Here is a 17,180-nt window from a genome sequence, read left to right as displayed (position 1 = left end):
CTTTCCCCACCACTACCTCATCCTGAGCTCTGTCGGGGTGAAGTCGGTCCAGTCTAGTTGCAAGGCGCCGGCCCATGAGTAGTTCAGCTGGGCTCCGGCCCGTCGTTGTGCTTGGGGTGCTGTGCTGTGCTAGAAGAAATGCGGCAAGGCGGTATTCCCAGTCCCCTTGTGTTATGCGGCGGAGGCTGTCCTTGGTGGTCCGCACCATGCGCTCCGCTTGGCCATTGGTGGCAGGGTGGAATGGTGCTGAGCGGATGTGGCGGATGGCGTTCTGCGCTGTGAAGGTCTGGAACTCCTCTGACGTGAATGCGGTTCCATTGTCCGAGACGAGGGTGTCAGGGAGCCCGTGGGTTGCAAACAGCTTACGTAGTACCCGGATGGCTGCCGCCGTAGAAGTGGACGGTACCAGTGCGACCTCCAGCCATTTGGTGTAGGAATCCACCACTATGAAGAATGTTTTTCCCTGGAAGGGGCCAGCGAAGTCCACGTGCAAGCGTGACCATGGATGTCGGGCGGACTCCCAGGGCTGGACTGGGGCCCTTGGGGGATCCGGGCGGGATTCTTGGCAGGTCTGGCAGTGTTGGACCCAGGCCTCTATCTCTCTGTCAATCCCCGGCCACCACACATAACTCCTGGCAAGGGCCTTCATCCTCACTACCCCTGGGTGTGTCTCGTGTAGGGCTGTGAGGACCCTTTTGCGGAGGGGCTGGGGAACAACAACCCTGCTTCCCCATAACAGGCACCCCTTGTGGGCCGACAGTTCATGTTTGCGGTTTGTGTAGCCAGCGAATTCTGGCCCGGGGCTGCTGCTGGGCCATCCTCGCCACACCCAGTCCAGGACCCAGGAGATGACCCTATCTTTTGTGGAATGGTGCGCAACTTCTTGTGCCTGAATGGGTCGGTCGGGAAGCAGCTCCAGGGTCATAACCTCTTGCGCAGGCGCTGGGTCGGGGCCTGTTTCTGGTAGTGGTAGCCTGCTGAGTGCGTCTGCGTGGCCCATCGCCTTCCCAGGGCGGTGGATTAGTGCATACTGGTAGCCGGCAAGGAAAATTGACCACCTGAGGACACGTGGAGACAACACTTGGGGGGTCTGCTTCTCGGGGGCAAACAGGCCAAGCAACGGCTTGTGGTCAGTCACTATGGTAAAGGGCCGCCCGTACAAGAAATCATGGAATTTTTTTACGCCCTTCACGATTGCCAGACCCTCCTTGTCAATCTGTGAGTAGTTTCGTTCGGCTGCAGCAAGCGTCTGGGAGAAGTATGCCACCGGCACCTCTCTTCCATCCGGGAGTTGGTGTCCCAGGACAGCGCCGATGCCATAGGGAGAGGCGTCGCATGCCAGCACCACTGGCAGCCTCTCGTCGAAGTGTGCCAAGACCGAGTTTGAGACGAGCAAGTCCTTGACTGCCTGGAATGCGGCCCTTTGTCGCTGGCCCCACACCCAAGGGGCCCTTTTATCTAGGAGTCTGTGTAGGGGCTCCGCTACCGCTGCCTTATGGGGAAGGAAGGCATGGTAAAAGTTCAATAGTCCCAAGAATGACTGAAGTTCGGGCTTGCTCTTGGGCGCTGGGGCCTCACAAATGGCCCGTACCTTGTCACCGGTTGGATGGACCCCTTCTGCGTCCACCTTAAATCCCAGAAAGTCCACCTGCGGCACTCCCAGTAAACACTTTTCCCGCTTCACCTTGAGGCCCGCCGTCTGGAAACGGTGCAGGACGGAGCGGAGGCGGTCCTCAAATTCCTTTGGTGTGGGCCCGGCGATCAGTACATCATCGAAGAAGGGGGTGACGCCAGGAATCCCTTTAAGGAGAGAGTCCATTAGATTCTGGAATATGCCTGGTGCCACGCTAACGCCAAATTGCAGCCGCTTTACTCTGAATGCCCCTCTGTGCGTCACAATCGTCTGAGCCTCTGCTGTGGCTTCGTCCACAGGCAACTGTTGATACGCTTGGGCCAAGTCCAGTTTGCCAAAGATTTTTGACCCAGCCAGGGTGGCGAGGACATGGCTGACCACTGGCACTGGGTATGCATGGGCCGTGAGAGCCTTGTTTATGGTGCATTTGTAGTCTGCACAGATGCGGACCGAACCGTTAGGCTTGACGGGTGTGACAATTGGAGTTTCCCAGGGGGCGTTGGGCACCGGCTCCAGCACTCCTTGCTCCACGAGCCGGTCCAATTCCTCGTCTATGCGGGGTTTCAGGGCAAACGGGACCCGGCGGGCCTTGTGCCTGATGGGTCGTACAGCGGGGTCTAGCTGTAGGGCAATGGGGGGTCCTGTATATCGTCCCAATGCCCCATCGAAAACCCCTGGAAACTCTTTGCATATGGCGTCCACGTCCACTTGTAAGCTAGTGCGGTTCACCCCGGTAACGGCTAGCCCCAGAGGTCCAAACCATGCCAGTCCCAGTAAGCTAACGTAGGGGCCCTTAACTACCAGCAAGTCCAATTGTTGCTTTCGCCCTCGATATTGCACCCTGAAGGTCCCCACCCCCATTGTAGGGACCTTACGTTTCTGGAAGTCCCGGAGGGTGAATGGGGCCGGCCTTAGTTTGGGACCCCCATTAGGGCACAGTTCCCTTAATGTTCGGGCCGAGATTATGGATAGAGTTGAACCCGTGTCCAGCTCCATGCGGCATGGGGCTCCCTCTATCTGTACCTCTATATAAATTTTCTCTGTGCTGGGATGGGGCAACTGGAATACCTGGTAGTCCGTGATCTCCGTCGAGTTGCCTTGGTGCATGGTGCCGTGTGACCTGGGGCTCCTGGGTCGGTCATCTGATGCTTGTCGACGGGTGAGTCGAGCCCGACACACCCGGGCGATGTGTCCCAATTTTCTGCACTGCCTGCACTCTGCGTTGCGGAAACGACAGGTCCTCCTCTCGTGGTTCTCCCCGCAGCTTGCACAGTTCCCTCCTTCTCGTCGAGGCTGCTGTGGTGTGTGTGCTGCTTGAGTGCGCCGCTGTACTCGGTGTACTTCCTCCCTGTCAGATTCGGATTCGTCGGTGAGGTCTTCGTGGTAGACCCTCGGTTGGGATGGCGGGGCCGGTCGTGCCTCTTGCGTTGACCTCTCGGCGGCTTCGGTTGCCAGGGCTTCCTCCAGAGCAATCTGGAACGTGAGGTCTTTTTTGGCGTAGAGGCGTCGTTGCAACATCTCGTCCCTCAGGCCACCGACGAGGCGGTCACGAAGCATGTTCTCCAACTCTGAGAAGTTGCATAACCGGGCGGCTTGGCGGAGGGAGGTCACAAACCCAGTTATGGTTTCCCCTGGGGCTTGCCGCTTTGCGTAGAAGGCATTTCGGCAAGCTACCACCGAGGGCTGTGGTGAAAAGTGCTCCTTCAGCCGTTCCATTATTGTTTTGTAAGAGACGGTAGCGACATCTCTAGGTGCAAGGAGAGCCCGGGCAATTTCAAACGTCTCCTCTCCACAGACGCTGAAGAATGTCGCCCTCTTCATGGCATCGTTGGTGACTTCTTTCGCTTGCAGGAGGAAGTTGAAACGGGCGGCGTACCCTTCCCAGTCTCCTGATGCTGGTTTGAATGGCAAGAAGCTGCTGTCGGTTGCCATTCTGGGTTCCTTGGGTCCTGGAGCTGAAGCCTGGATGCACGGTGCGATGCAGCGGTGCAGCAGGTGGCGGTGCTGCGGTGCAGTGCGTGGTGGCGGTCAGCTCAGCAGGATCCCATCCTCGTCGCCAGTGAAATATACTCGGAGTCGAGAGTGAATTTCATGCTCTTTATTCAGCTCATATTCATCAAGGAGAAGAAGAGAAGACGAATGGCTCTTTTCCCAAAACCATCTGCTTATATACATTATTTACACAATGGGCCTTGCGTGATTGGCTACTTCAGGGCTACACCTGTGGGCCAATTATATTGTGGATTGACTTCTGCCTGCAGCCTGATTGGCTGCTCCTACAGGCCAATCAGGTAGCCGATTCACTTCTGCCAGCCGCCTGATTGGCTGCTCCAGCAGGCCAATCAGGTTGCGGATTCACTTCCACCTGGAGTTGGATTGGGTAGCTCCCGCTGATTCTGAATCCTATTGTTCTAGGATTCCGCTCAGTACATAACAGTTTACCTCATGGAATTTATCCCATTTCTTTTCTCTCTGGACTCTGTCTGCTTTATTCTAGTCACTCACCCCCACCCTCTGGAGCAAATGAGGGGAACATGCCAGGGAGTGACAGTCCTATTATACACTTTACTTTTAAGAGCCCCATGTTTACATTCTGCGCCCCACTTTAAGTAGAGATCAATATGCACCTCAGGAATAACCTTGTTAATCCTGGAACTCAGGTGACAAGAAAAGACAAACCTCTTGCAATGCCTCCAAGTAGAAAAAAAGGGTAGACTGCAAGCTTAAACTAATCTTTCTATGTAATGCCTTTGTTTTGTGCACTAGACATGTAATTGTTTTGTTTAGTAAACGTGGTTTAACTCTGGTATTTAGTTTGCATGCGTAGAAGGTGAAAAATGACTGAATATCTCTCTTTTTTGCATACTTGGAGCAATATTGCTCTGAGAACTTTGGTTGAAACTAAACTAAATCTTCCCCTAGAGGATTCTGAAGTCGAAATGCAAAAGCCACAGTGAGGAAGTAGTGGGAAGTCCAAATGGCATTATGGGACAGATATAGACAAATGAATGCATTTACGGTCACAGAGGATGATTTTGACGATGCACAGCTCTGAACGTTCAAGGCTGGTTGCCTACTAGGTGACTCTATCAGATGCAAAGATTCATTCCGTACATGCGTTGCACAATTATTAATCTTTCAGTGTTAACTGGAATTAGATTCTTAAAACAAGAAGGAAACTGTGTGGCCTACTTGCCATTAGTATGGGCAGCTGCTACTGAAAGCTGAAAACTTCTTGGTGTTTAGTTGGAACCTTCAGTGGCTGTTGCCCAGCAGAGTTTGTTCAAAGTTCCTGTCTCTGTAAGTGAATATTGCAGTGGGTTACCGGTACATACATCTGATAAAGTGTGACCCTCACAAAGCAAGCAAATCAAATTCATGCAAATGTCAATACTTTGTATAAGTAGAACAAAAAGTAACTGCAGGTTGCCAGTTGTAACTATGGGCAGTTTCAAGGTACAGTAGTACCTCTACTTACAAATAACTCTACTTACGAATTTTTCTACGGTACTTACAAATGGAGCTCCGTCCGCCATCTTGGATGCAGTTTAGATAGGATTTTTCTACTTACGAATTTTTAGATAGGGTTGCTTCGACTTACGAATTTTTTCTCCCAATGCATTCCTATGGGATTCGACTTACAATTTTTTTCAACTTACAGAGTGTGTTCGGAACGCATTAAATTCGTAAGTAGAGGTACCACTGTATCTAATCTCTTACTGCTCCCATCTGCACAGCTTGCCACAAAACCATTATTCTTTTTACAGATCCCCCCAATTACTTACTGCTATCAGTCCATAATTATACTACAGCTTCAAGAGTGAGACAGGGCTAATAAATAACAACAACAACAACAACAAGAAGAAGTTTATTATTTATACCCTGCCCACCTGGCTGGGTTGCTTCCAACACATATAAAAACATAGCAAATCTTCAAATGTTAAAAGCTTCCCAATACAGGGCTTCTTTCAAATATCTTCTAAAAGTTGTGTAGTTCTTTATATGCTTAGCATCTGATGGGAATGCGTTCCACAGGGAGGGCGCCATTTCCGAGAAGGCCCTCTGCCTGGTTCCCTGTAACTTCACTTCTCGCAATGAGGAAACCAACAGAAGGCCCTCAAAGCTTGACCTCAGAGCCTGGGCTGAACATTGGGCATGGAGACTTATCCACACTTCCTATTGTCCCACTCTTTAGCGCTCAGTCGAAGCAAACAGCAATTTGGGTTTTCTCCGGATTGACCCTGGCTCTGCTAGGGTTGCTATATGTCCTCATTTTCCAGGACACAACCTCTTTTTCATGGGTGGAGACATCATAGCAGTCCATAGTTAAAAGTAGAAGTCGGCAAATATGTCCTCTTTTTTGCTCTTCAAAATATGGCAAGCCTAGCACTAAAGAGCGGGTTTGCTGCCACAGGCACATAATATCTGTGGCTGATGCAGGGAGGCCTAAAACAACTGACAGGAGAGTGGGATTAGGTTGAATTAGGCCACAACTCCATTGATTACAAGTAAGATTGCAGGTTTGGCTAATGTATTGGGCATGTGTCTAGCATCAGGGGAGTCATCCCCGACATGGATTGTGTGCCACGACCCTGCATAGGCCTCCATTGGGAGAGGTGTATTGGCTCATTGGTGTGGACTCCCGGACAGGGTCAACCCTCCCGGACCCCTTTAACAGGGCACCCCCATGACTAAGGATCCAGCCCAATGCCTTATCCACCAAAGGGCACCCCCATGACTAAGGATCCAGCCCAATGCCTTATCCACCAAAGTTGTGACAGTTGTCCATGTTACTCCTCCAGTAGGTGGGCTGCTAACAGACTGGGTGGGCCTTGATTTGGATTCCATTGCCATTGGATTAGCTGGGACACAGGAGAGAGCTTCCTCTGTTGTTATGCCTCCGTTGTGAAATTCCCTCTCCTTGGAAGCTTCACCAGACTCTCCATTGCTGGGGTTTAGACAAACTTCAATATGGTTTTGTTTGCTGTCCTCTCCCTCCCACCCTACCCCCTCAGCGGACTCTGCTCCGTTTTGTGAAGTTCTGGGTCTGCCGTCATCTTTTTTAAATATTATTATTGGGTGCATTTTGTAGATAGTTCTAACTTACCTTGTGAGCTGCCTTGAGGGCAGAATAGGAATATTTTAATTAAGTAAGTAATCTACAAGGGCCTTAAGCGGGTTTTGCATATTTCACACAAAAACATTCAAGGGAGATGGAAACATGGGAAGCGAAACTGAAGAGCGTGTTTATAAGCACAAATATAGATTGATGCTGCAGAGAGAGAGAGAGAGAGAGAGAGAGAGAGAGAGAGAACCGTGCAGATGCTGACAGAATTATTTCGGTGGCTCCTTCTGAAAATTCAGTTCTGTAGTGTTAATAGCGAGGAAAAGTCAACCCCGAGATTGTGACAATGACTTTGCATTACATGCTGAATTCCAGGAGTTCGATAAGACTACAGGGCTGTGAATGCCAGGCAAGCTTATATAGGAGATAGGGATGGCAGAAGCATAAAGGTAAAGATGTTGTTATATTGACTTCAGTAGTCAGGCTTGATTAGAGCTGGGCAACAATGATGAGCTGAAAGGATTCAGAATAAACCAATTTAAAGTGTAATTATGTAGGGTTTGAGATATAGCGCGTGTAATTATTTTCTTTTGCTCATGTGTACTATACTGCACGTGATTTGTTCTCCGGGATATAGAGGGGGAAGGAGGGAGGAAAACTGGAAAATGAATGGAAATCAATAGATTGCTTTAAGAGTGTTTTCTGAAAAGATGGAATCCTTTTGTGCGTGGCTAGACCCACCCTCAAGTGCAGAGTTGCTGAAAGAATGTAGAGTAACATTCTCCCGCTCCTCAAACAGAATATATTTACATTAATAGCAAGAGATTGAGGTGGGGTGGAGGGAATACAGCAGAATACATGGGGTGGTGTGTGGAATGTGGAAATTCATTGTGTGTCAAGAAAGGCAGAACCTCGTATTTCAATCCTGCAGAAGTCTTAACCGGATTAGAGAAGATAAATATACACCTGTGTAGGTATCTTCTGACAGGTGAGAAATCCCAGTGTAAGGAGCAAGGATATTGGAGTTAAAGGGAGGCATTTGGAGGTATGAGAAAGGAGCATCATGTACCTTGACTGGGGGACAGGAAACAAAACGGGGTTGGTTTAGAAGATAAAGTAGATAAATAGGTACCGCTACAGTGGGAAGGTAAACGGCGTTTCCATGCACTGTTCTGGTTTGCCAGAAGCGGCTTTGTCATGCTGGCCACATGACCTGGAAGCTGTACGCCAGCTCCCTCGGCCAATAATGTGAGATGAGCGCCGCAACCCCAGAGTCGGTCACGACCGGGCATAATGGTCAGGGGTCCCTTTCCCTTTAATAACTATCCAATGCCAAGTATCCTTTGGATACTTTTCTCAGTCGCAAGGCATCTAGTTGTTGTTTACCAAAATTTAATTCCATAAATAATCCATTTTATTTTCCTTTGACATTTGTTCTAACCCCCCCCCCAGTTTCTCCTATACAGTCGTACCTCGGAAGTCGAACACCTTGTGAGTCGAACATATTGGCTCCCGAACGCCACAAACCCAGAAGTGAGTGTTCCTGTTTGCAAACGTTCTTTGGAACCCGAATGTTCATCGTGGCTTCCATGTCCTCCAATTGGCTGCAGAAGCCGTGCCTTGGTTCCCGCACGTTTTGGAAGTCGAACGGACTTCTGGAACGGATTCCATTCGGCTTCCAAGGTACGACTGTGCTTCCTTTTAAAACATGGTATTTAAATACTTTTAAAGGCTGCAACTGTAATAAAGATACCTTGGACCAGGTAACCACAGCTTCCAAGTCTGGATGAGATGAGAGGCTATAGTTAATTGGAGATGTCCATGCAGGAGGTCCAGGTGCAGTTGCCAGGATCATCAGCTAGGTCAGGGAATGTCCCTGTCTGAAACTCCGAAGAGCTGCTTCCAGTCAGAGTAAACAACACTGATCTAGAGGGAACCGGTGGTCTGACTCGATATATGGTAGCTTCGTACGTTCCTTTGAAATATTGTATCCCTTAGGCACTTAGCAGTCTTTCAAATGAATATTAAACATTGAGTATCGCAGAGACTGGGACTTCACAAATGCCACCACCACCTTATAGACGACTGCAATTCTTGTAAGATTACCAGGGGAATTGCAAACGGGAATGCTACTTTCTCCTGGTACAAGGTGGGAGCACTGAGTGCTGATAAGGCTTTCCCCCACTGACCCATATTCCTGGCTCTCCTCCAGGCGCAAGGCTGGTGCTGCTGGAAATGGAGGTGATTAATCAGTTCTCTGCGAGCAGATAGCGCCATACAGGAGCACAGTTAATGCACCTGTTATTTCAATAACCTGAGCTTTAGCTGTTCCACTTTAAAAACTAATGAAGCAAACAACGATACGACACAGTTGTAGGCAGCAAAAATATGACAGGGAAAGGCAATTAACCTCTGTACTAATGAAGTCTTTGCAACATTAATACAGCATTTTTCTATACTGTAGTGCCTCCATCTTACAAATGCCTTGGGAACAAAGGTTGTTTCTAACTCCAGAGTCTCCAGACCAATTACTCTCCTTTCTATGGTCCCACCCTCCTCCAGCAGCCCCACTTCTTCCCAAACCACTCTGAGAAAATTGCCTCTGCTACATATCCACTCACCTTTCATGGTGGGTGGTGTTGTGTTGCTGCCAGGCATCCGGGCCCTTGCAGTGATCTCGGATAGGGGCGGAAGGTTTATGCCCCCCTTCACATCAACCCTCGGCTGTGTCACACTGGCCAACCAACCCTGGCGTGGGGCATGGCTGCGGGTGATTTAAACAGTGGCGCAGCCAGGGGACTTCCCCCTTTTGCCTCCTCACTGGATCTGTTTGGATCTGAGCATCATGGTACTAGCTATGAGATGAAAAATTCATTCTCATTCAATGATCACGTGAAGGCAACTCAGGTGGCAGTCTGTGGATTAGAGGGGTCATTTTTATTATGTTTCCCTGGTCATAATAACCCATATACCTTTAAATTCACTGCTAAATTAGGAGATGAGGCAGCCACGGCTGTATCTGCCTTTTCTAGATTCCTTTTGGGTACACTTTGGCTGTGTACACACTGCTCCATCTGCAGCACAACAATGTAGTCTTTTTTCTTAATCTAGGATCATTTGTGCTCATCCAGAATGCGGCACCAGATAGACTGGTGACTGGGAGCAGCCGCCGAGACCACATAACACCGGTTTTGAAAGACCTGCATTGGCTCCCAGTACATTTCCAAGCACAATTCAAAGTGTTGGTGCTGACCTTTAAAGCCCTAAACGGCCTTGGTCCAGTATACCTGAAGGACCGTTTCCACCCCCATCGCTCTGCCCGGACACTGAGGTCTAGTGCTGAGGGCCTTCTGGCGGTTCCCTCGCTGCGAGAAGCCAAGTTGCAGGGAACCAGGCAGAGGGCCTTCTCGGTAGTGGCACTTGCCCTGTGGAACGCCCTCCCACCAGATGTCAAAAAGAAAAATAACTACCAGACTTTTAGAGGACATCTGAAGGCAGCCCTGTTTAGGGAAGCTTTTAATCTTTAATAAATTAGTGTATTCTAATATTTCTGTTGGAAGCCGCCCAGAGTGGCTGGGGAAACCCAGCCAGATGGGCGGGGTATAAATAATAAATTATTATTACTATTATTATTATCTTCAGCATGCTGCTTTCCATCTAGACCCTGCCATCCTTTCCAACTCTACAATTCTATGACTCTCCAAGTCTGGAGATTCCTGCATTTCAGGGGGTTGGAATAGATGACCCTTGGAATCCCAACTATACAATTCTATGATTCTACAAGGGTGGGTGTTCTTCTTTGAAACATGTTGGTTAGGTCACCCATGCCTTTCCCTCCCTGCACATGCCCCAGGTGAATAGAGAAGGAAGTGGCGATTGCAATCTTCATATATGCACACCAACAATGCCATGCAGCACTGCCAACAACAACAACAACAAAAGCACTTGGTCTAAATTGTGCGTGGACTATGTTAGAAAACACCCCCCAAGTACTCAGTCTCCATTGATTCTCAAATAAAATGTCATGTGTATGCAGTCATTGCCCACATGCTGTAGTGAGCAGTTTGAGAAGCATACTACACTACTGATGGGAGGGAGGAGAGGATGAAATGGCTGAGGTGGGGACTTGGAGAAGCAATGGCTCTTGCCTGCTGCTTCAGGGGCAAATTGAAACGGACAATGGGTATCTAACTTGTGACCTTTGTTTCTTCTTGGAACATGGGAGGAGCCCTACTGGAAAGAAACATGATACGTCAAAAGCAATCATGTGCTTTTCGTATCATCAAGTTTGACCCAAATATTGTGGCAGTGATTATCTTTAATATTGCACCTCGTGTGGCTGTTTTAACCCGTGAAGTATGAGATAAAGTGAAATTCTGAAAAAATATAGCAAACCCAAGTAGCTAGGTTCAGAACCATGCATGCTGTTTACATCTTGTATGACTAAAACACTTCATACTCCTTTCCTCATTTGCTCTCATAACCATCACACAGGGGAGGTAATTTTTATTCCATTTTAGAGACGGAGATCTCAGGTTGACAGAAAGCAATTTGCCCAAGGCCAGTTTGAAAGCTTAGTGACAGACAATGATATAAACTCAGATTTCTCCAGGGAGCAAGCCCACCATCTTATATAAAAGGTTTAGGCTGCCTGGAATTCTACTGTGGTGTTCTTGGTGAGTTGATCACGGCCTCAGAATTTCCTTCTATGAAAACTCTGCAAAGCTGAATCATCACCATCATCATTTTTTGAGAAGCATCGTAAGACATTTTATATGGCTTTACTTTTGATACCTGGGACAAATCTGGAAAATAGGGTTTGAATTTTATATTTCACTCTTGGGTTTTGTATTGGTATTTATTCCTTCATTTCAAACATTTATACTCTGCCTTTATTTTGGGATACTCAATGCAGTGTTTTACAAAGAACCACAAATAGACATTGCTAAAAGGTAATCTAAAGTAGTTCTGAATCTGAGATTTAAAATCACAAAACATGCAGCAAAGTAAACCATGGAAATATAGGCTGTTAGACCTTTAAAATATCCCCTTCTAAGTTTCTTCTAAAGCTACCCACATCCCTTAGTATAGAAAGAGACCATATGTTTGGTAAGGTAAAAATGGCTTACTTATAAACTCTTCAAAGGTCAGATTCCCGTGCTTTCCCGTGAAGCAGCAGGAAAGGACAGGCAGTACAACTTAGTTGCAAAATTAGTAAATGCTTCTAAATTATTTGTATAGAAACATAAAGATGGCTTGCTAAAGCCATGTGGTCTGGCCTTAGAGCAATCAGCCCAGACACCATTACTAGTCAGTTCACATAGTGGAAAAGGAGACAAAATGAGGTGTTTGGTAACCCTTCCTCCCAAGGTGAGGGGGTTTAACCTAGCTAAGCCTGACAGGACAGCTTACTCTGTGGTCTTAACCCTTCATGCATTAATTAGAGTTAAGCAGGTTGGCTATATGAGGCTGGATATATCCCACATATATGACATCAGGTGTAGGGCAGGGAGATGTGGTTTTGCCCAAATGGCTTTATACACCTACACCAAAACCAGCACCTTGAAATTACCCTGGGAACTATTTGGCAAGCAGTACAATTCATTCACCAGTGGGGTAACATGTTGACATGACTTGAAGGAAGGAACTCTGAGCATACTAGCAACCAGGTGAAATACCAAGTGGACCAGTTAGCCTCAAGATACCTTAGCTGGATTCAGATTGTGACAACAGGAGGGAAGGGGAAACGGCACAGCCAGAGCAAAGATCCAGTAGATCCAGTCAGATTATTATTATTTTATTTTCTGCCTGGAGACAGATGGGTGAGACATCCTGTCCATAGGAATCCTTTTGGCTTGAAACTGGCTGAGTGGTGCAGAGACCTGATTGGGCAAGGAATGGGAGCTTGGCAAGGATCATCTCTACAATGAAATGCATTGTGGAAGGATGTGTGTGACAGGAAAGAGTGTGTCTTTGAAATTTGGGGTGCGGGGAAAACATTAAAAAAAATAAATTTAAAAAATTCAGATAATTTCATTTGGTAGAGCTAAGGTCTGGTTGCCCTAATGGACCAGTCTCCACCGTGTTTGTTTCAGTCATATCTGCCATGGGGTAGTAAATCACTGATTTATTTGAACATGTTCTCAGTCATGTGTTAAGGTGACTGAATTAATTCGACAATTTGTTTCAGGCATCAGCTGACATTTGCCGAGCCTATTGTCTCGTGTTTGAAATCCCATTCAGAATGTTGAGCTGTTAACTAAATCAAGAGCGGTATCCCGTAACCAATGAATCGGCTGCTGAATATAAAGTAACAAAAAGGGCGAAGGTAGATGTCCCTTAAAAATCCAAAAGAAAGCCACATGTCAGCTCCCAAAGCTTTGTTCTTGTGGAACAGGGAATCACATTGATTGATTGGTCTTATTGTTTTTAGCACATTCCCCCCTCCCCCTTTTTAAATACTCAGTTTGGTTATTTTTTTTTAATGTTAGGCAGGTTAGTGGTTTGGAAAATGTGTTTGGCAGTCTGTTAATTAAAGGGAGAAATTGAAATATAAAGTGATTATTTTTGCACTCCTCATTTGTGGATTTCAAAGTTCTTTTGCAAACATTAATTAAGCCTCATAACATCCCACAGAGGTAGGTAACTTAAGTGTTGTTATCTTCATTCTGCAGGTGTGAGGGCCTGGGAAGAAGAAGAAAAGTGTTCTGGGTCTGAGCCTGTAAATCCCAATAGGTAAGAGTTAAGAACGTTCAGTAGTCACAGGAAATGATAGGAATAAGTAATGGTTGGCGCAGCTGGTTTTGGACAGAGGAAGACCCAAGATCAAAATGCTGCTCACAAGATGGCCTCTGGCAAACCATTATCTCTCACCCAAATTTGCTTATTTTATCTGTGAAGATAAAATAAGATAAGACTGTATGTAGTGTTATTTTTCTAGAAAAAGAGGTGCTGGGACTCTCAATGAACACCTCCCTCATTCTCTTAGAATGGCAATGGCACCCACCTGAGAGGTGCCGGAACTGAGTTCCTGTGAGTTCTGGCTGAGAAAAAGAGCCCTGACTATATGGCATCTAGGATTGCGGAGCCTGAGAGATCATTGGAACGTAGTTTAGACAGAGAAATTCTGTAAGGTTTAGTTTTTCTGATCACCGTAGCAGGACTTCGAATGGGGAAAACGGCAAACAGACGGCATCCCTTTTAAACACTCCACCCCCAAAATAGATTGTTACCCACCCTGAGCTCTGGCCTAGTCTGAGAAAGCAACCTAAATGCACAGACCTCCGAACTGACCCCTGAAAGCATGTTCAGTTGGCCATACAAAGGATTCCTTGCAGCTCCACTGTTAAGAATCTTATTAAGAACCTCTCTAAATAGTCTCCGTAAGAACTGGCTGAAGAAAGAGGCAAACTCAAATTCTTGCTGAAGAGATGTGTGGAAGCATAACAACATCTCTCTTAGCAACTTTCTATTGAATGAGATTTTCCAGTGCAGGGACAGAAACACCAACTATATACTAATGGGCTTTCCATAGTGCCTCTTGCCATTCGCCAGGACCCAAAGTGAAAACCTGTATACACGCATGAGAGAACTGAGCGTGTAGCTTGCCATTTCTGCTAAGCCTGTTTCCATTGCTGAAGAGGCAAGGAACTACAGTGGTACCTCTACTTACGAATGTTTCTACTTACGAACGGAGTTCCGTCCGCCATCTTGGATGCGGTTTCGATAGGATTTTTTCTACTTACGAATTTTTAGATAGGGTTGTTTCGACTTACGAATTTTTTCTCCCAATGCATTCCTATGGGATTCAACTTACAATTTTTTTCGACTTGCAAATGTGCGTTTGGAACGCATTAAATTCGTAAGTAGAGGTACCACTGTATAATGTTTAGCAGCAAAGCCTGCCAATCAAGGTCCAGTGGTTGGACGTAGGATTATTGTCCCTTGTGTGTGTATCTCTTCCTACTAAACTAGCTGCATAATCTGAGGCATGTTCATGCAGTTCACCAAGTTCAGTGGGACTTATTCCTTGGCTTTGGGTGGCAACAGATTAGGACAGTCTTCCAAAATAAGACTGCAAAGGTTGCTAGTGAAGTTTTTAATGGCCGACATTTTATTGCGTTCTAAATATTTTGTTGGGAGCCGCCCAGAGTGGCTGCAGCAGCCCTGTCAGATCATCATCATCATCAAACACAGGCTTTGTTTTTTGTTTAAAATTATTTTCAAATCTATTAAGTTCATAGTCTCAGACCCTTACCTGAGAACATTATTAACAACAGCAAAAAACCATTGGCAATTTTATAGGGGCAATTCTCCTGTCCCTCCCCAAAAGGTGAAGACATCTCTGTAAAAACCTGGCCACATTTACACATTGCGGTTACCCTTCGTGTTATTCTGGTTAGACAACAACAACAAAAGAGCCTTTTGTGACCAACGGACGCCTATCCTTTAGCAAAGAACTATTCACGACATGACTTTGCAACATAAAGTGGATGTCCTAGTTTTTCTCCCTACCCCCGCCCACCACAACCCCTGCCCAATAACCAGGGCTTAATTTGAAACAAGGATTGGGTTTGTATATATGTGTTTGAAGCAGGAACGGGGAACCTGTGACCTTCCTAAAGTGCTTTCACAAGAACTCCCACCATCCCTGACAATTGGCCCATGCTGGCTGGGGATGATAAGAGTTGTATCCCTGTAGCATCTGTCTGGCCAAAGGGTAGGGGGATATAATCCATACTGAAGTCCTTGCAGATTCCTATGTGTATATCGGACGCAGAAATGATTATATTTAAATGTGGCCATTTTAGTGTGGACTTGAGAATACAAGGAATCCTTGTGCCAGCATTATATGTGTTGTCGATAAAGTTTGTATATGTGTGTGTGTGTGTGTGTGTGTGTGTGTGTGTGTGTGTACACACACATTGCTATATTCTCATTGAACATCCTGTAAAAGTGCTATTAAGAAGGATGTAAATAGAAAGGGTTAAAGGAAAAGATCTGAGGCACAAATGGATCGAGCTTTGTGTGTGAGTGTGTCAGAGATCGAGAATGAGAATGAGTGTGTTTGCTGCTCACTGAAGACAGGGAGTGATATACATTCATGGACAAAGCAAAAAAAGAACCAATTTTTATTCTTCTCTTTTGCATATTGCAAGTATGGCATTTCAATAATTCTTTGCATGATATACTGTAGTAATATGTTGGTGGAAGAGGCATGTGTAATTCCCATTTGCTCGAGGCAGCTATTGTTACAGCACACAATCCCCTTTACCTTTCACTGTGTGGCTGTTTGTCTCTGTCTCTGGAGGTTAATGACATATATTTCTTGACGCGTTTGTCTACATGGGAGCTGCCTTGCATGGGAATTACTATTCGTGCATGGGAAATTCACTTCTCTGTTGCTTAGGTTGGTGGGTTTTTTTTTTTGCCACTGCTTGCAATTCTCTGTTAATCATGTTCAAATTCTTGTTAAAAACTCACCTCTTCACTTTGGCGTAGTCAAATTGATTTCCCTCCCCTAATTTCCCTCCTTTCCTTCCCCTTTCCTTCTCATGGGTGGCTTGTGGGCAAATCCTATGTGTTTTTTTATTTCATTTCATGACTGTATGCTGACTCCAGGTTCTGAGAAAGAAGAAGAACCAGCTGGGGACAACATTGGGGGAGCCTTGTCGGCTTCCCAAGATGCACCTGGCTGGTCACTGTAGGAAACTGGATGCGGAACCAGATCCTTGGTCTGATGCATCAGGATTCTTATGCAGCAGCAGGGGTCATTCAGTTTATAACTTAAGGGTTATTTCCATCATCAGTAAATCAGCTAACCCAGAGGGTGGGGGTGGTAGTAGAGGTGTTGCTTAGCAACCTGGCATGGTAACATGGTATTTGCTGAGGTAGCACATGCCCTGATTTGTTGTGTAGTTCTGAGGGAGTTTTCCTCTGTATGTTTGGTTGACTGAATCCTTGCTCTGTACAAGGCCTGGCCTAAAGAAAGACAAAACCTCTCTCTTCCTTTCTCCTCAAATCAACCATACACTGATTTTGTCCAGTTTCCTCACTGAAGTGTTAGCAGAATTTATTTTCTCTCTGGACCCCATCTGTGTTATTTAAGTGCTAACACTCACATATTTCGCTTTATGCAGGCGCTTCAGGAACACACCATTCATCCTCATCCCGAGACACTTAGAATTTTCTAGGACATTAGCATTCCCCAAGCTTAGATTGCTTAGATTTTAGGTGCAATAACAGGACTGCACAGGATTTCATGGATTACCTATTCTAGCTCTGTGGAACTAGGCAGCGTTCACTGAACACTTCCGGCCGTGTTTATCCAGCCCATCTTATGAAACTGCAAATGAAGGAAGTTGCACAACTTGTGAGACAATGTGGTCTATTGCCAAAATGATTTTTTTGTTTGCAGTCGAGAAGCTATCTTGCAGAAAGAAACCCGTAGCCTGAACCTATAGAACAGCAATTGGTGTGGCT

At 46.5% G+C, this 17,180-nt stretch overlaps 1 long non-coding RNA gene across 2 annotated transcripts in view; it reads left to right on the top strand.

Moving 5' to 3' along the window:
- Window positions 1-17,180, top strand: part of LOC118082406 (uncharacterized) — a 58,324-nt gene that overhangs the window by 37,436 nt on the left and 3,708 nt on the right. The window contains exons 4-5 of one of the 2 annotated variants that reach the window (XR_015948876.1): window positions 8,151-8,381; window positions 13,373-13,461. This is a non-coding gene — a long non-coding RNA (uncharacterized LOC118082406). Of the gene's footprint in view, window positions 1-8,150; window positions 8,382-13,372; window positions 13,462-17,180 lie in introns of those variants that run through there. The other variant, XR_015948875.1, reaches the window with a different exon arrangement.

The sequence above is a fragment of the Zootoca vivipara genome, chromosome 3 (genome assembly GCF_965207765.1).
Source record: "Zootoca vivipara chromosome 3, rZooViv2.hap1.1, whole genome shotgun sequence".
NCBI classification, from domain to species: Eukaryota; Metazoa; Chordata; class Lepidosauria; order Squamata; family Lacertidae; genus Zootoca; species Zootoca vivipara.
Note: the sequence above shows the minus strand (reverse complement) of the source record. Positions and strands in the feature narration are given on the sequence as shown.